Genomic DNA, 12,575 nt, shown 5'->3' with positions numbered 1-12,575 from the left:
TCAATTTTATTTTAATCTCAAATCCCTTACGCTCTTGCATCTAATTTTAAGATGCTTCCTATTCCACTGGTTGTTTTGTCTATCTGAAACAAAATGCTACCTTAATTATAATGTAATTCTAATATAATAAGTGTAATTAGTAAACATAATACCATATATAATAAATAGCATAATATAAAATAACAAAATATAATTTACCATATAACAAGGTCAAAAGAGAACAAAACTATACAATCAGTTGAAATATCCCCCAGACATTTTATAAAATTCAATATTCATTTCCAATTTAAAATAGTAAAATAGGGATTGATGAATGCTTCCACAGTAAGAAGAAATTATATATCTAAAAGAGAAAGAGGTAAATGATAACCTTTAGTAACACTGGCAATAAATACAGGACAAGATGAAGATGCCTGATGTAACACTGTCTTTGCAGCACTGATGAGTTCAGTGAAAAGAGAATCTCATAGAAAAGAGTATCTCGTTCTTCTTAATGTCTGTACACTTGTCCATTGCATGAACAGAACAGCTTATTTAACCAATATGTTACTGATCTGCATCTGGATTTCTAGGTTTTCATGGAATTTTATTATGCACAATTGTTACAAACTCTAGGACTTCCTCTTATGTTTATATCTTTTGAAAGAAACAATATCTCCACAGATGATTTATCTGGGCTGGCTGCTAGCCGACTATGGCTACTTCTCAGTTCTTCCCTTTACATTCCTAGTCAATATGAAAACGGAAGGCAAGAAGGTCTTCTGTTTAGAGACTGTAAAGATAGGTCTTGGTGATAAAGTCTTGGTGGTAAAGGCTAAAAATATCAACCCAGAACAAGTGTTTTTCCAGCTGTAACTATGTGTGATTACCTTGGCTTGATTCTGTAGAGGATGTAAGACAAGACTGTAGGATCTGCCCTCAAAGTGCTTCCAGTAAGATGAGCTAAGTCAAGTATGGTGGCATATCTAATTCAAGACAAAATATAATGGCTCCTTTTCTCTCATAGCAAGACTTCGTGGAGTGAATGTACAAGTCACTGTAGGCTCTTAATTAAAGGAACACAATAAATCTTGTATTGGAAGGTAATTATTCTGGTCTCTTTGTAGAGGTGAATTGGAAATTGTCTAGAAGAAGGAAAATTAGCTTAACCAAAGTTAAACTCATAAATAATTGAGCATTAATTAAACATCTGTGGCCTATGTTTCTCTTTGATCATAACTTCTCCCAATTTATACACCTCTTTGATACCCGATTAATCATTGTCAAAGATGCAATTAACAATGATTATTACTGTGTATTAGGTTTTGCCTGGGCCCTGAAGAAACCATCCTAAATTACGAGCTATGATTGTCACTTGATTTTCTCACAAAGAACAATCAGAACTCCTGGTCTTAAGTGGCTTGGAATGTGAAACTAATGAGTCTCTTAGATATTATTAGAGGACCCTACAGAGCCCATTGGTGAAAGTTTGGAAAACACTGGGCTTCTTAAAATTAATTCTTGTAGTGTGTTACGGAAGATGACTGAACCAAAAGGATAACGGTGTTTCTGGTTCTGTTGTTAGCGTTCTCCATGGAAACATCGCAGAAGCTTCTGGACTCAATTTCCTTCCCCATGTGTGAATGTCACTGAAAATATCCAACTCCATTCTATCTCCATAGAACTTCAGAAACTAAGCAAAATGAAGACTCAAAATTCATTTCAAATAATGAAATGAGAATATAATGTAGAATGGAACTGGGAAAATACCTGGTTTAAATTCTGGAAAGTACTAACTTATACAACTCTGGATAAGTTGCTTAATCTTGTTTAGTCTGATTTCATGTGGATCTCACAGGATGTTATGATGATTAATTTAATACCTTTGTATAACATACAGTGTTATGTAATTTCTTCTTGTTCTTCTTGAGTCAATTCATGTCTTTAAGCAACTCACTTTAAAAAATAGTTACTTACTTGCTTAAATTACTCTTACCTTCTATTATCAGCTGAATTGTGTCCTGCTCAGGTTAATATGTGGAAGTCTTAACCCCCAATACCTCATAATATGACTGTATTTGGAGATAAGGCCCTTAAATAGGTAACTGAGGTCAAATGAGGTCAAATGGGTAGGCTCTAGTCCAATATGACTGGGGTCCTTATAAAAAGAAAATATTAGGACACAGACATGCACAGAGAGAACAAAGTGATTATTAGTAACCACGATCACGTCCTGAATGCATGGAACACGTCACCATTTGCCAACCACCGTGTCAAGTCAGCAGAAACTACAGAAACTGAGCTCTCTGCAGAAATTCACACACCCGTGCACCAGGTAACAGACCACAGGCAGACGTTCACTCAGCTTTTCACGTGTCCCTCACGGAGGGCACGCTCTCTCCTGGGCGGGGCGAGCACAGACACTTATAGGGAGTTTTACTACTTTTAAAATGCGTTGAGTCTGGAGCCTGTGCTCCGCAACAAGAGAGGCCAGGACGGTGAGAGGCCCGCGCACCGCGATGAAGAGTGGTCCCCCACTTGCCGCAACAAGAGAAAGCCCTCACACAGAGACGAAGACCCAACACAGCCAAAAATTAATTAATTAAAAATTAAATTATATAAAATTAATTAAATATAAATATATATATATAAATATAAATATATATAAATGTAAATTTATATATAAATATGTAACATTAAATTTAAAAAAATAATAAAAAAATCAACCACTGCAATTAAATTTTTTTTGTTTTTTTTTCTGGGTGAAGTAGAAAAGAATAGCTTTATTGCTCTGCCAGGCAAAGGGGCACACAGCGGGCTCGTGCCCCTCAAAACTGTCCCTAAACCGGGAGGATTTGGTGAGGAGTTTTATAGTAATGGTTCAAGGGCGGGTTGCTGATAAAGATTCCGGTGTGTGCAAGGCCTGCACTCCTTTAATCTGGCCTCAGGTGGTCTTCTCCTAATGAGCTTCTCTTGGTTCCTTTAATCTGGTCCCAGGTGGTCTCCTGATAAACTTCTCGAGATTATCAAACTGTGGTCTTCTCCGGAATGAAGAATGCTAACATCTTCCATTTGTTGGGGGTTTTAGTTCGGTGATCAGAGAAAAATCACAACGCTGAAATGCCACTTTAAAACCATCAGGATGGCAAAAGTCTCTAGAAAGCGCTGATGAGACTTCAACTTGGCTCCGGCTACGCACAACATCCGCCTGGCAGAGTCCCGGGGCCATCCAGGCGCCGCGAGCGCGGAGCTGGCAGCTCCCGGGCGGACCCCGAGGGCGCGCTGCTCCCCTGGGTGGGGGTTGGCAGGCAGGAACGCGCCCCCTGGGCACGGCTGCGGCTCGGGCGCCGGATGTGGAGCCCCAGCACGATGCCCCCTCGGCGCCCGGGGCTCGGCGCGTGGACCACGGCCCAGCACACCACAGTCCAGCGAGGCCCCTGGGGCTTTGCTTTCGAGAACCCGATCGGAGTAGGCATTTCGAAGCGGACCCGCCGCGCGGTCCATTGCCCCCCGCGGACCCTGCTGGGAGAACAGGGCCTCGGAGGAGAGGATCAGAGAGAAGCGGGGGGGGGGTGTTTACAGGGGTCCGCGGGAGCCCCCGGGCGCGGGGAGAGGGCCGCCCGGACAGGCGCCGGGGAGCAAGCACCCCCGGCCCGGACAAACCGCGCGCCCGGGCGCAGAGCCGGGCCTGCGTTCGGGGAAAGTTGCGCTCCTCCTCCGGCGCCCCTACCCGCGCCCCCGGGACAGCCGACACCCGACACCCGGGCTCCGCGTGCGCGGCGCCCGCCGCCCCCAGCAAGTTTCCCCAAGCGCCCCTACTGGGTCCCCGGCCGCGGAGGGGCCGGTTCCGCGCCGCTCCTGCAGGCACACAAAAGAGCGGGGCGGCTACGGGGTCTGCGGGTGGCCCCCGGGCACCCGCCCGGACGTAAACAAACCCCGGGGTCCGCGCTGGGCGCCCCACGCCTGCCGGCGGAGCGGCGGCGCGGTCCCCGCCCGCTGACAGCCGGGGGCCGCGGCCGGGGCCCTGGCCGGCCGGGGAGCGCGGACGCCCACCCGGCCACCCGCCCGCCTGGCCGGAGCCGGGCCGCGCCGCCGCCGGCCGCTCTGACCCTACCCCAAGCCGGCGGCAGCACAGCGCCACCAGCCCCACCTCCGCCGCGCCGGCGGCAGTGGCGGCGGCGGCTCCTCCCGGAGAGGCAGGTGCTTCACCCCCACAGCAACTCCCCACAAACTTTCCCCGGGAATACGGCGGGCCGGGGGCGCGGGGTGCGCGGCCGGGCGCCGCCGCCGGGCCGCAGCCCCCTCCCGGCGCAGCGCCCGCCGCCGCCGCCCGCCGCCCGTTCCCCCGCAATTAAATATTAAAAAAAAAATGCGTTGATACAACCATGTCTCACTTTTGCTTGGATCAGTCAGCAAACGCTTTTTGAAAACCCCAAATCCTCCACACCTCCTACCTTTCCGGCTGCCCTGCTCCTCAGGCCAGGTCCCCATGGGAGGCGGGGCTGCGTGCGGACGCACGGCGAGTGCACTGACGTCCTCGAGCCCCGCCCCCACGGGGCCGCCTGCCGGTTGGAACGGTAGCCCCTCGGCGCGGAGGGCGATGAGGCCGGCGCCGAAGTGAGCGCGGCACGGAGGGGTCTGCCTAACTGGGGCCCGTGGCCCTGCGTCTTCTGGCTGCGACGCGGGTTCTGCGCACGCTGTGGGTCGCAGCCGCCGGGCGGTGGGCGCCTGAGGGGCCGGGAGGCGAGCCGGGTCCCCAGGCGGGTGTGGGCATCGTGTCCACAGCCAGCGTCCCCGAGGCCGCGCTCGGGCCATGATGACTCGGTGAAGCTGCGCGGCCACAGCGCGGCCGGCTTCTTACCGCGCTGTGAGGACCTGTGCGCGCTGCAAGACTCGGTGCCTCTACCCGCCTAAATAAACTAATTTAGTTTATTTCTCGTATTTTTTCTTAAGGGGGAGAAGTGGGATAGTGTGAAGGCACAGAACTGAAGCCTGCATTTTTTTTTTCATTTTACCTTCATTTATTTCTTCCTTTATACAGTTCTGAGTTTCTGATTTATATCCTTTTTTTTCTTGCTAAAGAACTTCTTTTAATATTTCTTGCAAGGCAGGTCTACTGGCAACAAATTTCCTTAGTTTTTGTTTGTCTGAGAAAGTTTTTATTTCTCCTTCATGTTTAACAGATAATTGCACTGAATACAGAACTCTAGTTTGCTGGGGTTATTTCTTGCAACACTTTAAACACTTCACTCTCTTCTTGCTTGCATGGTTTCTGACAAGAGATTTGCTTCAGTTCATATCATTGTTACTCTATAGGCAAGCCCCTTCCTAATATCTTCTGGTTCCTTTTAAGATATTCTTTGTCTTTGGTTTTCTGCTGTTTGAGTATGATGTGCCCAGGTGTCTAATTTTTGGTATTTATCCTGCTTCATGTTCCCTGAGATTCCCGTATCTGTGGATTCCACCCATTATTCAAATAGACTTCTGCTTCTTTCTTTCTTGTTATTCTGGGTTTCCCATTATGCAAGTGTTAACATCTTTTGTAATTCTCCCAGATTGGGGGGCGTTTCGTTCTTTTCTTCATTCTTTTATTCTTTGCCCTTCAGCTCCAGGAGTTTCTGTTGACAGGTTTTCAAGGTCACTGATTCTTTCCCAGTCTTGTCCGGTCTATTAATGAGCCCATCAAAGGCATTCTTTTTTTTTTTTTTTAACATCTTTATTGGAGTATAATTGCTTTACAATGGTGTGTTAGTTTCTGTTGTATAACAAACTGAATCAGCTATACTTATACATACATCCCCATATCCCCTCCCTCTTGCTCTCGCTCTCTGCTTTCTTGTGGATGTGGAAATCTTACGGCTTAAATCATAAAAGTATTATTTATGGCTTTTACTCCATGACTGAACATGCCAGATTTTCTGGGACAGGGTCAATTTCAAAGGACCAGCTAAGGTTAATTTCATCCTTGGGGCTTTGTAAGAATTTCACCTAGACAAAGGAAGGAAATAGAAAACAAATACTTTGCTACACCCCTTGTCCTATTTTTTGACTCTTAATAGAGGGTCACTCTCCTTTGACCCATGCTGATATTTGGAAAGCCACTATGGAAATGACTTAATTTTTTGAGGTATATGTCTCATAAATAAAATGTGTGTCCCTCATCTTCTCATTTCCTTCCAGCGCTCGAGGGAGTAAGAAGACATGGAGTGAAGAGCTGCCTCATTTTCCAGAGAGAATAGGGGCACTGAGAGCTTGGAGGGACGGCGGTAGCTGTCACAGTGTTTTGTCCTGAATTTTTACCTCCTGGAATCCAGGATGGGCCCCTTCCCCACCCCGCCAGCTGGATGAGTGATCACAGTGGAATAATGATGCCAGGAGGCTCAGAGGTACGCTCTACGTTTTGAATTGGGTTTTATTAGTCAGCCCACTTATTGAGTGCTACGTGCTGTCACTGGAGTTATAAAGATATACATGATACCGGCTCTGCCCCTACAGAGCTTGCAATGTGTTTCGGGAAACCAGGCATATCCCCATGAAGCAGAAGCTCACTGAACAAGGCAGCAGGAACTTTTGCCTCCAAGGATGCAGATGGTGATAAAGATTGCAGTTGTCTGAGGCTACAGGGGATGAACTGGAACCATAGCCTGCGCTCAGAGACATGCGGATCCCAGAAGGAAAAGGGTGAAAGGCGAGTTCTAACTAATCTGAAATTTGATATTCCAAGAGCTTCCTTTAAAAGGCCCTTTTAAAATTCTTTTCCTTCCTCTTAAAAAATTCAGTTATCAAATGTTGTCCACTATCAAATGATGTCCTTTCCATACAGTGAAAAATATACACTAAGGAAAGAAAAAGGGCAAGACTCATGCTCTATGATTCCTTGTTGAACAAGGAAAAGCATTTGGACTGTTCTCACCCCGTGATGAGTTCCTTTTCCTCTCCTTCCTTGCTTTGGTTGATGATGTGAGTCTAAGCAATTCACTGAAGCCACGTGAGAACAAGCAAAAGTCAGGGTCCAAGCAGAATTACTAGCTTGGGGAATGCCTGTCTCTCTGGACCTCCCTGTGAGGCCAGTGAGGATTTCCAGACTTTCGCAGACTTTAAAATCAGCTCTCCTGAGACTGAATGAGGTGCAAAAGGAAACTGTCTTCTCAGGTTGGGTGGACCATGAGGGAAAGAACGGATGGATAAATCCAGGGAAGGTGCATACTCTGTCCTCCCAAACAATCTAAAATGACCTTCACATGCCCTCCAGGGTGGCCCCGGGAAACACATCACTAGATTCCTCCAGGCTTTACCTTGCTCTGCTTCCCAGAGCCTGTGTTACACAGGCAGAAACACCACCGTCATATTTCTCCCTGCCCTCAGGAACATTCACCAGTTGGGGGGAAAATAAGGCCAGAAAATTGTGGCTATGGGCTCTGTTTTGTGGAAGTTAAAATGCTGGTGCAGGAATCTGATTGCTTGATAACTCCCTCTCTCTCTCCATCTCTCTCTCTCTCCCTTCCTCCCTCTCTCCCTCCCTCTCTCTCTCTCACCCTCCACCCTTTCTCGGCTCTCCCTCTCTCCCACCCCCACTTTTTCTACTCTCCCCTTTTCCCTCCACTGGACTCCCAGGGCCGCTCCCACACCGGGTTGGAGGAGAGCCTTACAGGTTGTCAATGAAACCTGGAATTATTTCCTTTGATGGCTCAGGTAATAGTAGGAGCCAAGGCAATGAGTGAGGTCGTCTGAAACCAATGCGGTCCTGCCCGGGACCCGGGAGACAATCGCAGGAGCAGCGGGCGGGGCGTCAGCGCCAGCAGATAATTGCTAAGTGCCTCGCTCGCACAGTTGGTCCGAGCCGCCGGAAGGTCTGGTCGCAGAGACGGGGACGTGTAATCCTCAGCGTGCTCCATCCCGACAGCAGCCCTCCACGGCTCGGCAGGGCAGCGAGCCTCTGGGCACTGGCCCCTCTGCTCCACGGAGAAGTTACTCCTGCTGCATCCCGGCTGGGCTGCTCTTGCGTGTCCGTCCTCAGCGGCTTGCAGTTTAGCCTCTGTAGAGGGGTTGCAGAAAGAAAAGTTTCGGGGAGGAAATGTGACAACGGAGGGAAGTCACCGTGTTTTGTTGGGAGGAAAACAAGCTGACGGTTTGGGAAACTTCTGTGCTGTCTAGAACTGGATTGGTTTACTACTCTCTCAATTAGCCGCGCTCAGGTCTGTGGAAATAGGTCTGGTCTTGGGCTAGGGTGCCTGCCTGTTGGGGTGTAGATTTGGATTTGTTGGGTGAAGGGGGTTGAACCCTGGATGTGCTGCTTCCTGGCGGACCCATTGCTGGGAGGCTGATTCTGGGAAGCGTGATGGGTTGGTTGGGTTTTCCACCATAGGGTCTGCCCCCTTGACTTTCTCCTGACCTGCTGTCCCCCAACTCTTGTGACCTTCAGTTTGAGTCCTTCCTCAAACTTCTGTCTCCTTCCTCGCCCCTCCCGCTTGCCGACTCTGTCTGCACTCATTTAATGTGGTGGAAGGAGACATTTCCTGGGGTGTGGGCGACTGTCCTGTTTGACCTGATGGGCGTCTGCCTGTCACATAACTTGGTGAGAAAGCAACAAAACGGTTCCCAGAGGAAAAACCGTCACTCCACTGATTAGCTCCCGAAAACTCTGGAAGACTGTCTGGGCTTGGTGTGTACTGAAATAGAGGGGATGGAGTGAAATTGCAGCCCGTGTGAAGGTTACACCCTCACCAGGGGCAGGCCGTAGGGTGCTAAGGAAGCCCGAGGCTCTGGGTGCATGGGGGGCTGAGGGGCTGCTGGTACCACCATCCCTGCTGCCTGTGATGACTGTTCTTCAAGTGAAGGGCTGGCCACGGCAGCAGGCTGGGCCAGGCTTGTAGCATCCTTGTTCCTTTCTGAACAGTTAGGACCACAAGGGCCCTGCTTGCTCTGAGTCCCACCTGTGGTCCTGAGGAGAAGTCCTTCTCCCCACGTTCTGCCACCCGGGAGGTATTAGGTCAGTGGGCCTCCTAGGAAGCAGGGTCCCCATGGGAGAAGGTGATGTGCTTGGTCTTAAACTTCCTTCCTGCTTTGGTGCAGGCAGCTCCTATTTGAATGTTCCACAGCACTTGGCCAGGTGTGTCCTCCCACCTGCTGGGTCCTCAGAAGCAGCTGGTCCAGGACTGATCTTCCACATCCCTGAGTCCCTCTGAATTCTAGCCTAGACCCGAAGCTGGGAAGTTCGGTTCCCAGTCCTGGCAGGATGGGGATGTGCTGGGAGGACTCGTCCAGGACACCTGGTCCCCAGGACACCCTTCCCGCCGAGGTGTAGATGCCTCCATTCTCCGGCTCCACGAATCACATTCGCGCTTTAATTCTTGTTTTCTTTAACCTCCACAAGGGCTTCTCCTCCGCCCCCTTTACACAGCTATTTCGGGTGGGAGATGTTATTGCCTAAGCTCTACTCACAATGCTTAAAAAAGAACCAGCTGCCCGACTTTTGTTTTTCTTGGTCAGGATACAGTCAGCTTTCTCCTCTGCACATGTTGCCTGGCAGTCAACAAAACAAGCTTGCAACCCCGCAGAGGAGAATGCCTTTGTGTTTGGGAGGCTGGAGTGGAGGCTGAACTTGTCTTGCCTGTTGGGGCATCTTTGGCCCAAGACCTTCTCCTCTGTGGTCTGTCTGGGGCAGGTGACCCCCAGAGAGCCCACGAGAGAAGACATCCAGCAAGTGGGAGATTTTGAAAAGGGGCACCTTGGTTTTCATGAAGGCAGTGATAACACGAGAACATGCTTTGGAGTTGGAGGGGTATCTAGAACCGGGGACAGTTAGCAAAATCGTGGGTCCCTCCCACCGATGCCGATCTGCTAGATTTCTATCGTGATAGAGGACACTCAAAGTAAGGCTTTGAAACCGGCTCCGAAGTGGTGACTCACGCGGAGCCAGAAGGCTGGGTGGGGGCGGGAGCAGAGGGAGCTGCGAAGTGCAAGTGGGACCCGCTGGAAACACTCGCTTTCCTCCCTCCCTCTCCTCTTCCTCCGGCTTCCTTGTAGCTCCCTATTTGGAACAAAGATCATTAAAATAACAACTTCAGGCTAAAAAAAGCATAATGGGAGCTGAAGAATAATTGAAGGGTCTCAAAACACCATCACTGCAACTTCCCCTTGGATGGGGCGTGAAACCCAGGGTCCAACCACTGCGTGATCCAGTTTGGAGAATTTCACTGCTGGCTGGTGTTGGGCTGACTAGTTCCTTGTGAAGCCAGGCACCTGTTTGTGTCTGAAGGGACTGATTAGTGTTGAGGAAATTAAATTTGTCACTTGTCATTTCATCAAACGTGATAGCTTGTGCCTGGACCCCGGATAAGCACCTCCAGCTGGCCAAACAGGATTTCTCTCCTTTAGCCACTGTGCTGTGGAGGGGTTGCCTCTTTCTGCTTTCACAAGCCCCGGGTGATTTACCTGGCCAAAGTCCCTTCCTTACTTTCCTGCTACTCTTTCCCATTCTTTCATCATCAACACATCAGTAAATAATCTGTTTGCCAACCTGCTTTGATCTTGTCATTTTGTGCCAATCACGCTATTAATGAAAACTGTCCCCTGAAGTAGGGTAGAAAACATGTTAAGATTTTGATCAGAGACGAGCCTTTGAGTCTTCTATCTTAAGATTTAGTGTTGCGGTTTGGGGGAAATCAAATCAGCACGTTTATTGTGTTAAGTGTTTTTGTAAACGCCGTTGAAGCGTCTTCTTTTTCTCTGGTAGATGTGTGAACTCCCAGTTATCCTGGGGGCTGGGGTGTGTCTAGGGGTCGGAAGTGAGTCTGGAGTGGCCTCTGAAAGGTGGAGCGGTTGGAGTGTGACGCTTCTGTTTATTCAAGATGCGGTGAAGGCTGTTTTGAAATGGGTTCACTCTACTCTGTTATTTTCCCTCTTTGTTCTTCGCTTAGGACCATTTCGTAGCCCAAATTTTCAGTAACTAATTTGCTTGTCTGCCTTTTCCGTACACTCACGTGGTCCCTTCCTCTCTCCTCACTTGGGAGCGATTTCACACTGAAGCTGGGACCTGAACCATCTTACTTCATCCCAATAGATGCCTGTCCTTTCTTCCTTCCCTTCTGGTTCTTCCTTGCCGTCACTTAAGGGCACCCTAGAGGTTGAGATTTAATATTAGACACCATGCTTACCTTACTTCTGAAACAGTGAACCGGGGGTGTCAGGAATTCTGGAATGCACCTGGCGTTGGCCCTGGGGGAGCACTGTCTTCAGTCCTAGACCTCACCGGGCACCGGGGGTGGTGCAGCCGCCCTGTGTGAGGCCGGTGGCCACAGACCTGCTAGATGCACACGGATGCCCACCAGGCACGGGGTCACGCCCCCTCCTCCCACCGGCTGTGCTGAGCCCCACCCTCCCGTAGCCTCCATGCGCAGGACTGACCTTGGAAACCAGCACGCGTTGGCGTCGGTTTGGTCAGTCTCCCATTCTTTGTTTTTTGTTCTCTCCTCACCCCTAAATCTCTCTATCAAGAGTTAGGATCAATTGACTTATTCGTACTAAAGTGTGAATAGTTAACAGTGTTGTCACTTTCGGAGGTGTTTGAGCTCTTAATGGGATTCAAAGTGGAGTTTCATTTGTCTGCTAATGGGATTTGGGCGGTGAGTTTGGATCTGGAGTGTCTGTGCGATTGTGGCTCTTTGCTTTTCCATTAAGGCTCGTTCTGGTCTTACCCATGGACACGCTGCAGTTACTCAGGGCGTAGTGCTGGTAGGATCTGGGGTCTAGCAGCTGAAGCTTGATTCCTCAGATTTGACCTTGGGCTCTGCATCTATTTTCCTTTTCTGACCTTCATGTAAAGCCCGGGGCTTGGACTGTGTTCTCATCCATCCTTTTCTGCTCTGACCTTCTCTCTGCATTTTGCCACCGGAGTCCTAAATCCAGCTGGGGATGTAACAGCTCCAGAAGGACTCGGGTTTACAGAGCTGCTCTGGCGCAGGCCACAGCGCTCAGCGGTGCTTCCAGAGCCGAAATCCTGTGCAGGCAGGTCGGAAGGAATGGTGGGTGCTGTACCAGAAGGAAAACGGGCTGAGGGGTGATGTAATAACTGATTTTGGTTTAGGAGGGGATGTTATATGGAGGGTGTCGACCAGCTGTTCTCCATCTCCAGTAAGGACTGAACGAGAGAAAATAGACAGAAATTGCAGCAGATGGACTTAGATTAGGTATGAGGAAGAATTTTCCATCAGCAAGAGTTGTTAAAAAGGGAAGGTTCGGAGCCTCCGTGATGATCTTTAGGAAACGGATGAGCAGGAGATTCAGCTGGAGGACGAGGCAGGGACTGTGGGGAGGCGACAGGCAGGGACCGTCTGGTGCAGGGGTCCCGGCCCATTCCTGATGAGCGTGCTTGTTTATTTCTCTGAGACCTCACCTGTGCTCTGGGGCATCAAAGACACCGAGAATCAGTCCGAGGGACGGAGCCGACCAATCCGAGCTGCCTTCCTGCCGCTGCCTGAGGGCCAGACCCTGTCTGTGGCTTGAGGACCTCTCCTCAAGCCTAACCTTTCATTTCCAATGTGGCGAACGAGGCCCAGAGAGGTGAGAGGCCTGGCGTTGTCACACGGTGACCCGAT

The 12,575-nt window shown here is 49.6% G+C and overlaps 1 long non-coding RNA gene across 2 annotated transcripts; it reads left to right on the top strand.

The window, feature by feature from the left end:
* The first annotated feature begins 4,539 nt into the window (after positions 1–4,539).
* Positions 4,540–7,585, top strand: LOC103001202 (uncharacterized). 2 transcript variants are annotated; one of them, XR_009006541.1, is made up of 3 exons: positions 4,540–4,678; positions 6,160–6,365; positions 6,475–7,585. It is a non-coding gene; the product is annotated as an uncharacterized LOC103001202 (long non-coding RNA). The 2 variants fall into 2 exon arrangements; XR_009006542.1 differs by having other exon boundaries at positions 4,540–4,875.
* Positions 7,586–12,575: the final 4,990 nt, after the last annotated feature.

Source organism: Balaenoptera acutorostrata, chromosome 21, assembly GCF_949987535.1.
Source record: "Balaenoptera acutorostrata chromosome 21, mBalAcu1.1, whole genome shotgun sequence".
NCBI classification, from domain to species: domain Eukaryota; kingdom Metazoa; phylum Chordata; class Mammalia; order Artiodactyla; family Balaenopteridae; genus Balaenoptera; species Balaenoptera acutorostrata.
The sequence above is the reverse complement of the archived record's forward strand: the minus strand, read 5'-3'. Positions and strand labels throughout refer to the sequence as shown.